General features: G+C 47.5%; 1 protein-coding gene across 25 annotated transcripts in view; it reads right to left on the bottom strand.

The window, feature by feature from the left end:
• PTK2 (protein tyrosine kinase 2) overlaps positions 1–13,437 on the bottom strand; it is a 256,802-nt gene that overhangs the window by 182,275 nt on the left and 61,090 nt on the right. The window contains exon 1 of one of the 25 annotated variants that reach the window (XM_045453539.1): positions 12,839–12,963. The exons of the other annotated variants lie outside the window; for them this stretch is intronic. The gene's annotated coding sequence lies outside the window, so the exon portion shown is untranslated. Of the gene's footprint in view, positions 1–12,838; positions 12,964–13,437 lie in introns of those variants that run through there. 25 annotated transcript variants of the gene reach the window in all.

Raw genomic sequence — 13,437 nt, 5'->3', positions numbered from 1 at the left:
GGTACTCTCTTTGGGGAGCACTCTGCCAAAGCAAAACAGCATAGTGCAGGGGCAAAGCCCCCGCACCACCCCCCCCCCTCCCCCCCCCGCCACTGCCATGGAGTCAAAGTGCTGCGCATGATAAAAGAGTGACTTCCCTCATGTGCAGAGACTGATTTGGACTTCATTAAGGTAAAAGCTGCTCCTGAGACAGGAAGGTCTGTATGGGGGGGGGGGGGGGGGGGGGGGGGGGGAGGGGAGAGGGAGGGGCGGCGCTTCCAGAGTTGAGTTAAGTAATTATTTATGCAGCACTTACCACGCCAGGACTGTTCTAAGCACTTAAAAATGAAATAATTTAATCCTCACTTTTACCTTATTTGTCCCCACTTTCCAGATGGGGGACAGAGACACATGACCTGCCCAAAGCCACAAGGCCCAGTGCAAAGACTCAAAGCCAGTCTACCTCGAGACCATGAACTTGCTCACCAAACCATGCTGCTGCTGGGTCTGCTGGGTGTGCAACTTCACGTGAAAACCCTGTCGCTATCGGGCCTCACTCCCTCACGGCGACATACAGCAGGGTGGCAGCACGGTACCGGCCCATCGTGTTGTTACCACACCCCGCCGTCATCGGCGAAGGGCCAGCCGGACTGGTGATCGATACCGCATGCTTTTCCATGGGCTCGATGCTTCATGGCCTCATTCACTCGTGCCTGTCCCCGCAGGCAAATGGATGTGCCACACCGCCCTTAGGTTAATTCAGTGTGAAATGAATTAAATGGATTTCACCACATACGAGGCTCGGCACTGGGACAGAGGTGTGCATATGCATACAATCCCTGCCCGGAGAGCTTCCAGCCCGGTTAAGAGAGATACGCACACACGTGATCACTTACTTACAACTGTAGTAAGTACTATAAAAACGTGACGACAGTAGTAAGAGTTGTAAAGGAGGGGCCCTCACTCCTTCCATCGTTACCACATCACGGTTGCACAGGTGCCGTAGGGCTGCAAGAAGGAGGGAGCAGGAGAGGCCTGAGAGGCAGCGTGGGGCCTCAGGGTCTGGGAACCTGCAATCTGGAAACTCTTACCCTTTGCCTCCAGAAAATGTTCTTGCATCACGTCTCTGGTGGTTTAATCCTCTTGTCTCTTTCTACAACTCTTGTTACTTGGATACTGGACCTTCAGAGTTCATCATTCTACTTTCTTTCTTTTCGCCCTCATTTTTCTTTCCCATACATGTTTTGCAAGATATCTTCCACATTATTTCCCACTGCTTTTATGGAGTTTATGTCTGCTTTGGTACTTTTAATTTTTCTGACTTTGAATGTACTTTTAAAAAGAATTCTGGGGGCGCCTGGGTGGCTCCGTTGGTTGAGCGTCCAACTTCGGCTCAGGTCATGATCTTGCAATTGACGAGTTTGAGACCCACATTGGGCTCTGTGCTGACAGCTCGGAGCCTAGAGCCTGCTTCGGATTCTGTGTCTCCCTCTCTCTCTGCCTCTCCCCCGCTCATGCTCTGTCTCCCTCAGTCTCAAAAATAAAGATAAACATTAAAAGAAAAATTTTTTTTATAAAAAGAATTCTGGAGGAGTCTGGGTGGCTCAGTCAGGTAAACATCTGACTCCTGGTTTCGGCTCAGGTCACGATCTCACGGTTGGAGAGTTCAAGGCTCACATCGGGCTCCATGCTGTCAGCACAGAGCCTGCTTGGGAATCTCCCTCTCTCTCTGCTCCTGTCCCACTCGCACTGTCAATCTCTGTCTCAAAAAAAAAAAAAAAAGAATTCTGCTGATCTGTCATGAATACAGTATCTTCCCTTAGCTCTCTGGAGATCCTCTACTGAGATTTAAATGTTTTATCTTGTTCTTTCCTTCTGCTTGTTGTTTCATCTTTGTTGCTCAAAACTTTTCTCTCTGTGTTTGGGCTTCACATTTTGAAAGCAAAGCCTGTCTTTGTTTATTTTTTTATTGAAATATAATTGGCACATAACATAGCAGTGTTGGGAGTACAATGTAATGATCCGATATTTGTGCACACTACGGAAATGATCGCCACACTAAGTCTAGTCACCAACCGTCACCACCCCAAGTGATAAAACAATTTTTTTCCTGTGATGAGAACTTTCAGGATTTACTCTCTTGGCAACTTGCAGGTGTTCAGTACCATGTTATTATGAACTAGAGTAACAATGCTGTACATGACATCCCCACAACTTACTTATAACTGGAATACTGTGACTCCTGAGCCCCTTCCCCCACCCCCTACCCCCTCCCCTCTAGCAACCACCATCCTGCTCTTTGACCTAGTTTTGTCTTGTCCATTTGTTTGTTTTTTAGGTTCCACACATAAGTGAGATCATACAGTATCTGCCTTCCTCTGAACTCCTTCACATAGCATAATACCCTCAGGATCCATTCACGTTGCTGCAAAGGAAAGATTTCATTTTTGTGGCCAAATAATATTCCAATGTACGTATGTACATGGGTGTGTATATTACACAGACACATACACACACACATCTTGTCCATCAATTCGTTAATCGATGGACACTTAGGTTGTTTCCACATCTTGGCTATTGGAAATAATGCTATAGTATACGTGTATCTTTTCAAATGAGTGTTCTTGCTTTCTCTGGATAAATATCTAGTAGTGAAATTGCTGGACCGTATGGTTGATTCTACTTTTCATTTTCTGAGGCACCGCTACACTGTTTTCCACAGCGGCTGTACCATTCACATTCCCGCCGACAGTACATGAGGGCTCCCTTTCCTCCATGTCCTCAGTAACACTTGTTATTTCCTGTCTTTTTGAGAACAGTCAGTCTGACAGGAGGTGTGAGGTGATAGCTCACTGTGGTTTGACTAGCATTTCCCTGATGATGAGTGACGGTGAGCACATTTTCATGTGCCTGTGGGCCATCTGGATGTCTTCTTTGGGAAAATGTCTACTCAGATCCTCTGCCCTTCTTTTAACGAGATTTTTTTTTCTTTTGGCATTGAGTTGTACGAGTTGTTTACAGATTTTCAATATTAGCCCTTTATCAGAAATATGATTTGCAAGTATGTTCTCCCATTCTACAGGTTGCCCTTTTGTTTGGTTGATGGCGTCCTTTGCTGTGTGGAAGCTGTTCAGTTTGATGGAGTCCCACTGGCCTGCTTCTGCTTTGTTGCAGGGGCTGTCTTTAAACACCTGGTCGTCAAGGAGCCCTGTACACGCGGGTGACCCGATGACCCATGTGCTGGGCAGAGTCAGCCGCTTGGCTAGAGTGTTAGAATGTTAGAATCTGTCTTTTCTCTTGGACCAGTCTCCTTAGAAAAGAATGTTTCCATCTCCTGCCAGGGTTGGGCGAAAGCCTCCTGACAGGACTCTAGGAACCAAAGAGAAAGAAAGCATGCCTAACTTCTTAATCGCAATTCTGAGTGCAAGAATGCAAGGTCCATAGTAAAGTTGCTAAAACTATATATGCAGACAACCCACAATGGGGACAATAATTTATTGCAAGAGCATTTCAACTGTTACGGCTTTGAAGACTTTCACGGGTTAGGCACATCCCTCAGAAAACCAAGACGAAATTACTTCTGCTTGAGCCATTCATTTTCTTTCTACAGGCAAGACACCCTAGAGATTACAGGACAGCTAAAACCTCACCTAAATCACACAAATAAACTTCTGAAAGAACGAGCCCAATACAACCCCGAACCTCTAAGTGAAGAAGGCTGGAGAGTCTACAGAAGAGGCATGTCTCGGCAAAGACTTCACAGGCAATGACTTCTGAGCGAGGCCTTGATTGGGAAGCAGTGCATATTGCCTAATAATGTTGAAAACTGTGCTTGGCTCCCCAACTCGTAGCTGTGTGACCCTTAAGTTACTAGAGGTTTCGTGTCTATAAAGAAGTAGCAGTAATACCTACTCTGTTAGCTGAGATCATACATGTGAAGTGCTTATTAGCAAGATAGATTAGAAACAAAGTTGACATCCGCTAGGTGACAGCAGTAGTCAAGACAGGTAACCTGAATTCTCCAGGCGGATTAAAGGGGAATGCTAAGAATTCTAAGATTGTTCTCTACATGGAAATCCTTGAAGACCCCCCAACATTTAACTGTACTTCATCAGTGCTATCATAGCCCTAACAAGTCACACTTCAGAGCTTTATGAATCCTTGTCAAAAAAGGAAACAACAGACCATCATTCCTACTATGATAGCATCTGGTAGGTTTGGAATAGGTAAGGAAATCCGACGACCAAATGAAGCACAAGTGTTCCTGAGAACTTCCCCTAAATGTTGCCCTATAAAAAAAACAATATGCATTTTTCTAAACCACAAATATCCCAGCAGTATACCATTCCATCACGACCTCACATAAAAGTTAAAACAAAAAGAAAACCTGACAGTCTGGGATTGTTACCACCTCAATGATTCCGTCAGCTTCAAAAAATGGCTAAGATTTTCACAGTAAAAAAAAAAAAAATAGTAGTATTAACATTAATATATGATATTCTAGAAGTATTTTGTTTTTCGTAAAAAAAATTTTTTTTAAGTTAACAAAATAGACCTTGGGAGAGATACAACATACTGGCCTCATCCTGGTTAACAAAGTCCTGAGTTTTTTCCTCGTTTGTTTTTAATATAAGACACACACACACACACACACACACACACACATAACTTTCAATATAACATTTTCTGGCCAATGTAATCATAAGGAAAATTTATATTCACATCCCCTAAACTCAATTCACAACATTAAACAAATGTATGTATGAAAAAGTCTCAAGCTGCAATCCAAATAAAGTCTGTAGGACACTGAGATCACCTGTAAGTCTGGAAAGCAAGGTGTGTGAAAATCAGAGGAACCCTATCTGTGGAAGAGACCACGACAGAGGTCTCTCCTCCATGAGCCCTGACACTTCTTACACACCACACCACACAGACATTTAGAATATAAGCAACAGAGGGGCACCAGGGGCCTGAGGTAGTTAAGCATTTCACTCTTGATTTCGGCTCAGGTCATCTCACGGTTTGTGGGATCAAGGCCCACCTTGGGCTCTGTGCTGACAACGTGGAGCCTGCTTGGGATTCTCTCTCTACCTCTCTCTGCCCCTCCCCCCACTCATCCTCCCTCCCTCCCTCCCTCCCTCCCTCTCTCTCAACAATAAAAGTAAACATTAAAAAACCAAAAAGAACATAAGCAATGGGGGTGTGAACAAAGCTCCAGTTTGAAATGTTTCCACCTGAAGCATCAGCCACCGAGGGAACCCCATCAGACCTTCCTGGAGGCAGAGCCACACAAAAGGACCGTGCCCACGCGGGACTTCTCCACTGCGACTCCGCACGCACTGCCCTTCATCACCAAACCCTCTGCTCCAGCACTCCCAGCCTCCTTCCTCAGTGTTCAGGCCTCAGCTCTCCTCTCCACTTGGCTCTAGGAAACTGTCGTCTTTTTTGATACAAGTTTTGATCTGCATTTTTTCTAACTAATTCCTTTAACTCAGTACTGCTCCATTATACATGTAATATTAGAGAACAGAGCGCACGTTTTCCACCTACAAACAACTGTTAACCATACTGTCTGGTAATCAAAAAACAGTATTTTAAGCATTGGAAGTCCTACATCTTGTATTTTATTTACATAGAGTCTTCTTCCTGGGCTATAAGGTGTCAGCAGCCTGGTTTAAGGTACTGTGTTCATGTGCAGGACCCTCCCTCTCCATACAGAACAATACCAGGCTTCCAGAACTGCCACGTGTGGGAGGTGTGTTCACAGCCCAATTCTGCTAGTTCTGGACTCTGAAGCCTAACATGTGAGACGCAGCAATCTGGAGTGAACAGTTCCATGGCTTTCTAGGCTTTCTATATAACCACGCACACACACACACGCGCACACACACGTGTTGGGACTACAACTCACAAAGAACAGAACACACTTCCACCAGCAGCTGCCCATCGTATGGGACTGTGACTTCCAGCACTGCCACTAGAGACTAGTGTCTCCTAACTTTACATACGCTGGTCGCGTAGGTGGAAATATCAAGGGGACAGCTCCCAACTTGTTTCACTAGGACGACACTACTTGATATCAAAGTGTCACAAAAGGAGAAAAAATTACAGATTGATACCTCCCTATACAAAAGACACAGATCTCCTAAGCAACATATTGCACATCGAATCTAACAATATATAAACCGGATAATACATCGTGATCAAGTAGGATTTACCTCAGGAATGCAAGGTTGATTCAACAATCAAAACATAATTCATCCATTATTTTAAAAAACAAAGTTTCTATGGTTAATAAAGACAGAAAAAGCACCTGACAAGATTTAACATCCTCTCATGATTAAAAAAGAAGAAGAAAGGAAAAAGAAAAAGCAACTCTCAGAAAACCAGGGGCTAAAAGGAAAATTTTATTCAAAAGAGGGTATCTACAAAAACAAGACAAACTAGAACTAAATCCTGCTTAACAGAACATGACAAGGACACTGTAGTGAAGGTGCCAGCCATGGCAACAGGGCAAGACAGAGAAATAAAAGACATAAAGACTGGAGAGAAAAAGGGTTTGTTTTCAGATTACATGACTATAGACTTCTTTGGATGTTCTACTTGCTCAGATAAACCACAAGAACTAACAAGTGAATTTATAGTAAAGGCACAAGATAAACTAACAAGATAATCTACTTCTACATACTAAGCCAAGAACTGGACAATTAAACCTAAAAGCCAAAAACTGTCCTTTACAATAGCATCAAAAAAGCATGGAGTCCCCACGCAAAGATCTACTGCATGAGACCAAGAGAGCCGGCACGCCTAGCCAGCTGGACAGGTCTACCAGAAGTCACAGCGCCGTGCACAGGCCGGTTCTCCCAAACCGATGCGCAGATTCCACACAGCCCCAGTCCAAACCGAAGAGACCACAAGTCTGGCAGCTCCGGAAGCTGCTGTAACGTAACGGGCACGGCACCCCCATGCGAGCCTGCACGCTCCGCTGAAGTCCGCGCACCACGGGCAGGACGAAAGCACGCACACCAGAGCGTCCGGGCACAGCACGGGGCTAACGGTGTGCTTGTCCTCCTACTCAGAGAAAAAATACCACCGCTGGTCTGTTTTCAACCTCAAACGCCTAAATGCACAACAAGACTCACTCTGTACAACTTTTCAGGAAGAAAGGTATAAAGATGCAAACAGATCATCTGAAGCAGTTAGGTACTAGACACGTGAGCAGAAACCCGCGTTCTGTGAGCTAAAGTCAACAACACTGCAAAACTTACACAAACGTTACCTACAGGCAAAACAAAACTACTCCGTGCTAATTGTTTTAAAAAAGTTACATTTTTCTCTTTAGCTGAAAACTGATAAAATTACAAAATACAGAAAACTGTTGAATTTACAATAAATTCCTAACAGTGTGAACAATTACTGGTGAATCTGAAATCAAAGATCTGTGAACACTATTTTTAAAAAAATCTGTGTCGGGGCATCTGGGTGGCTCAGTCAGTTAAGCGTGGGACTCTTGATTTCAGCTCAGGTCACGATCTCACAGTTTGTGAGTTCGAGCCCCGCATCAGGCTATGCACTGACAGTGCAGAGCCTGCTTGGGATTCTCTCCCTCTCTCTGCCCCTGCCCTGTGCGCTTGCATTCTAACTAAACATTTAAAAAAATAAAAAATCAGTGTCACTAACCACTGAGACACCAGAAGTTTTTAAATGGTCACAAAAACCTCCATTGCCCTTCTCGTGTGCCTCTAGGGATGTGGACCCCTGTCGCTGCAAGCAGACCAGATGACTGACTTCATCGCTCCTGGGGTCTGGTAGGAGTGAGGTCAGGGGTGCCTCCAGGGGCGTCTCCCCGCAGGACGGCAAGCCCCCGGGAATGGCAGCCGGTGAGCAGGGCGGGCAGGAGCGGGCGCCGGGGACAGGTGGGGACAGCGGTGCCGGCAGGAAGGCAGTCAAAAAGGACCCTCCATGACTCCAGCAGGGGCAGGCGGGGCAGGGCCACGACTGGCGCACGCGCCTTCCCGCAAGGTGAAAGGTCTGAGCGCGCCCACAAGGGGAAGCTGGGATAGCAGGTGCCTCTTCCCCAAATACAACGAGGAAGGTGAAAGAATCAGAGACAAACAAGCGACCACACCCACAGTATTAGCTCTGTGAGCCAGGGCGGGGACAGTGACAATACCCAAGGAGGGGCTGTGTTCTCCGGGTTAGGACGTCAGAAGCACGGAGAACACACTGCCAGCTGCTCTCCCGGGTCTCTGTTCAAGCACCGCCTGGCCGCTCGCTGTTCTTCACCCCTGCACCAGGTGCCGGTGCCCTCCCCCTCTTCCCTCTAGGTGGCGCCAGAGATGCCCGTGCATCCTGCGCTCACCTGCTCCTAGAGCTCCCACGTGCTGGGGACGCGAACACGTCCCACATCTCACGGACATTAGCAGCACTGCGCTGAAACCAAGCAGGAGACGAGCGCTATGAGAGAAAATGATCAAGGGATCTACGCTAGAACGGCCTGGAGGCTTCCAGGGGGCCCCGAGGTGGAGAGACGGCACCGGCAGCCGAGCAGCAAGGCACAGAGGCAGACGAGGTGTGCGAAGCCGGTGGCGGGCAGAGGCTCCCGGGGAAAGAGAGAACAGCGCCAGCCGGCGGGCAGGGTGAAGACGTTCAAGAGCCCCGCTCGCACCCCTCAGAGAAACGGGGTGGCGGCACACGCCTTCCCTACTGCCCTCTCTCCAGGAGCCTTAATGCAGCCTCCAGCTGTCGCCAGGAGAAAGGCCCGGGGTTCCCTAAACACTCCAAACAAGTTCTTTCTCAGTGCCTTCCCTGGAACTCCTACAGCATGCAGTACCTTCCCCACCAGCATCAAACAGCACCTCCTTTAGAAAAATGCCCTGCATTTGGCCAATTCAGGGTTTTTTTTTCACTCAACAATTACCGAGTGCTGATAATACATCAGGCCAGATGGATTCAGAAAGTAGGTAGATGTGAACCCGGCCCACAAGAAGTTTCCAACCAAGGAACGGGAGACCAGCAAATAAACAGCTGAATGAGTCACCAGGTGTGCCTATGTGTGCCGAGCTAAGGCAGGCACCAGAGCCCAGCCCGGTGGTTCAGGTGAGAGACAGACAGACACACACACACACACACACACACATACACACACACACACACACACACACACACACACACACACACAGGGCCATGCCCTAGGGCAGGGCCCTGAAAGTTTCCTGTTTAGAAAGAACAAATGTTCCAAGCAGAAGGAGCCGTGCAAGCACACGGAGGCACAAGGGGCCACACCCAGGCAGGGTCCTGTCTGAAAACTAAGCCCAGGCAGTGCGATGGCCAGAGTCTGCCGAGGCAGAGCCGGAGGGCGAGGCCAGTGGAGAGGGCGCAGTCTCCCGTAACATCACTGGCATCAGGGTGAGCAGAGAATAGACTGGAACTCAGCTCAGCATTCCTTCCTACTGAGGGCCTACTACGTGCCAGGCACTGCACGTTGTTCCCTCATGCTGGGCATACAACTTAGTCACTCTTCTGGAAAGCGTTTAGCACCTTTTAATGTAAATGTATAGAGGTCTACATATTTACATAAATTTAATCAGATATAGTACATATATTTTTAATCTGTCTTCCCCACGAGTCAATTAGCAACTCAAGCTGTCAGACCGGATGGCCAGAATCCCAGAGGAGAGGCAGAGGCCCAGGGAGACAATCCCCAGGGAAGCTCTCAGGCCCTGGGAGCCGACCAAGGCCCATCTGTTGAGAGGACTAGAACGCAGTGTGTGTGCTCCAGGAAGAAACTCAAACACCAATCTACTCCTCTCACCGAACTGTTTTTAAGGCACGTGGATTAGCTAAGCCTATGAAGAATTTACTCATTCATTAGGGTAATCTTCCTTTGTGCCAATACCTTGACAAGCAGAAGAAAGCCTGACCCAATCCCTGCGTCGAGGTTCTTTCTAGCAAGCAAGACACAACGCAAGCCAGTACAGGTGTGATGATCCGTCACGGGAAGTGCTGTGCGAGACCATAAGACGAGGCTCGGGGAGGGAGCATCAGGCAGAAGGTGGTTAGGCTGACCGGGCTGAGAGGTCCTTCGGGCTCAGACCTGAGAGGTCAGGAGGAGCAGGGAAGGCAGGGGATGGAGGGGCGAGCACAGGGCCAACGGCCTGACAGGGAAGAGCTGTGGGTGTGTGAGGTGCTCCCAGGTCAAAACGGCAGCACTGGTGGGCAAGAGAGACCAAGGGCCCAAAGCTGGAGATTGTGGGGAGCCAGGTCAGGGGAGGTCGCGCGGGCCACATGACGGATCTGCGGCTTATCCGGTAGGAAGCCACCAGAGAGCTTTAGGGACGATCACACTGGGCGTTCGTTTTTATGAACTCGCTCTGGCCACTGTGTGAAGGACGAACGTGTGGGGAGACAGGAAGATCCAATAGGAAGCAGCTCCCACAGCCCAGGGAGGGATGAGGGTCGCACGGTCCAGAGGGGATGCCGCCGAAAGGGAGGAAGGGTGAGGAGCTCAAAACACGTTCTGGAGACGGAACGAAGGTAAGAGGAGGAGCGTGCCGCACACGGCAGGCGTGTCAGAGAGGCGTCCGGGCCTGCGGCAGGAGCACTAAGTGCAAGGGGTCTGGCACGCTCGCGGAGACTGCGGGGACAACAGCTAAGAGGCTCCTAAGTATCAGAAGTTTATGAAGAAACAAACGCGGACAAGGATCACAAGAGGCCGCTGACCGCCGGCAGGTGAGACACAGAAGACGCCCCGCACACAGAGCCACGTGGCTGGACACGTGGGTGGAGGGAAGGAAAGAGGGATTCTAAACACTGATACAGGGGGCGCCAGGGGGCTCAGTCAGTTGAGCGTGTGACTCGATTTCGGCTCAGGCTGTGATCTCACGGTTCGTGGGATCGAGCCCCACGTGGGGCTCTGTGCTCAGTGTAGAGCCTGCTTGGGATTCTCTCTCTCCCCCTCCTGCACACTCGTTCTGTCTCGCAAAATAACTAAACTTTAAAAAAATTATTACAGGGGCACCTGGGTGGCTCAGTCAGTTGGGCATCCGACTTCGGCTCAGGTGACGATCTCACGGCTTGTGAGTTCGAGCCCCGCATCGGGCTCTGTGCTGACAGCTTGGAGCCTGGAGCCTGCTTCGGAGTCTGTGTCTCTCTCTGCCCCTCCCCCACTCATGCTCTGTCTCTCAAAAATAAACAAACATTAAAAAAAAATTTTTTTAATAATTATAAGAAAATGAAAATAAAATATTGATCCAGAATAAGCATGACTTCAATCACAGGATCCAGAATCACACAAGTGAAATATTGCTACTATACTCGAGCTCAACCTGCTACTGAAAGAGTTCGGAAAAAGTCAGCACGCACGCTCATCCCTGACAACCGCAGCCCCTGACACCTCTTCGATCCTTCCCAGTCTCCCAGAGACATGAAGCAGATCAAACGCAGGCTAATGGCATCCAACAGCCTTCCCAGCGGGCCTTTCCGCATTCAGTGACCGTGCAACCCGACACAGCACTGCGAACGCGCACCTTTACGTCGACACGCTGGATTCCGACGGCCCTTAAGCCTGGGACATCATGACAGGGTTGAACACGTGGTATACCAAAGCCCTCTCAAATCTGTTCAAATACTCTCTTCTGTGGGAGGGATCTCGGGTGGCTTCTTCACAGCCACCTCACCGAGCCACATTACAGAGACAACCACAGACCGTCGTGAGGGTACCTTCAAGGTTTCAGTTCAAACTATACAAATATAGCTCTGTTCTAGTATTTTTAGCCTGTTCTACTAAGTATTTTGTGTCTTCTTAAATTGGGACACCGATGTTTTTTGAGGTTAATGTGACCGATAAAATCAAATGTGAGGTTTCGAATGTCTGACTGCAAACAGAGATTTGTAGTCTTTGGACTTGAGCTTTTTATTTTGTCTTTATCTAAAAGTAGTAACTTTTATACTTGAAAATAACCAATTCAGCCAATTCCTACACACCAACATCTTTGTCTTTATCACAAAGCAAAAACTAACCAGAATAAAACCTAAGGTTTCCTGCCTCCCTGGCCTGGTCCAGAGAAGTGTACAGAGAAGCCTGCACACGGTGTGCTCCTGGGGGAGGCTGTGAGCTCAGCCCTGAGAAGGGGACAGGGTGACAAGCTCCTTAGTGTCATCAGAAACTTCCTCCTGAACGATCCAGAAAGAAAACCATTCCTCAGAGGTGATGGCCTGCCTCAACCCTATAAACAGACTGATTCGGACTCTGATGCCATCCCTCCCTCTTCCCCCTCTTCCACACCTGTGGTTCTGCTCTCCTACCCAACCGTGACCTCTATCAGAATGCTACTTCAGTTACAGACGCCTCTATTCATCTGCTCTGCCCGTCAGCAAATGTAATGGGAAAGTAAGTTGCCTCCATCAATTGCTTTGGGATGAGATGGGCCAAAAAAAAAAAAAAAAAGACCACCCAGTCTTTTTTCTCTTCCCAAGTTCATATTTCTAAAGTCACTTTGAATTTCTTAAAATCCAAGTCGCCAATTATTGAATGTCCCATTGGTACTGGATTCACAGACTTTAATTTAGCCTAGACTACTGAAATCAGAGATTTATTGCTAAGGCTCAGTGCTAACCACGGGCTGGCACACCATGGACGTGGCATTGTGCATACGGGTCCCAGCAAGTCCGAGAAAGACCAAAACCTTCTACAAGTACAGTATAGAACTCTCTACTTCTGTGCACTGGTCACTGGTCATGCTCAATTATACTATGTAATCCTGAGGTGGAAACCATAGCTTTTAAAAAGTTCCCATACCCAACACCCTTTAAAATTCAAAGTTTGAAGTTAACTCAGCAAAATCTTTACTCAAAATACCTAATTTGGCAATAATTGGTGGCAGGTGCTTTGTTCAGAGAGCATCACATTAAAAGAGTCCTAATATCACGTTTTAGAAATGTTTAAAAGTCACGCCTGGCTGGATCTCAGGGTTGCGAGTTTGAGCCCCACGCTGGGTGTAGAGATTACCTAAGAATAAAATCTTTGAAAGAAAAGGAAGAGGAAGAGGAAGAGGAAGAGGAAAAGGGAGAAGAGAAGAGAAGAGAAGAGAAGAGAAGAGAAGAGAAGAGAAGAGACAAAAAGGGAAGAAAAATGTTAAGAAGGCTAGATAAGAATTTCGGATGGTGCTGACAACGCGGTAAATGAAAAGCAATCTAACAGCAAAGCTATGGTCTGGCATTAGCACATCAACATCCTGGTGACGCTGAAAGTTTTAAGCTAAACACTAAATTGAATCAGTCTGCAGGTCCCTTCCCAGCCCAGGTTTCTTCCTTTTAAAAGTCTTTCCTGAGGACATGAACATGATACTTGAATATATTCTTTAAAATAATAATAAATATTTTTCTTAAATTCCTTTTTCAGGACTTCATCTCCCAGGGTTAATATTCACTAGTATGTTAAGAGAAGCAGCAGAATGT

The sequence above is a fragment of the Leopardus geoffroyi genome, chromosome C3, assembly GCF_018350155.1.
Source record: "Leopardus geoffroyi isolate Oge1 chromosome C3, O.geoffroyi_Oge1_pat1.0, whole genome shotgun sequence".
Classification (NCBI taxonomy): domain Eukaryota; kingdom Metazoa; phylum Chordata; class Mammalia; order Carnivora; family Felidae; genus Leopardus; species Leopardus geoffroyi.
The sequence above is the reverse complement of the archived record's forward strand: the minus strand, read 5'-3'. Positions and strand labels throughout refer to the sequence as shown.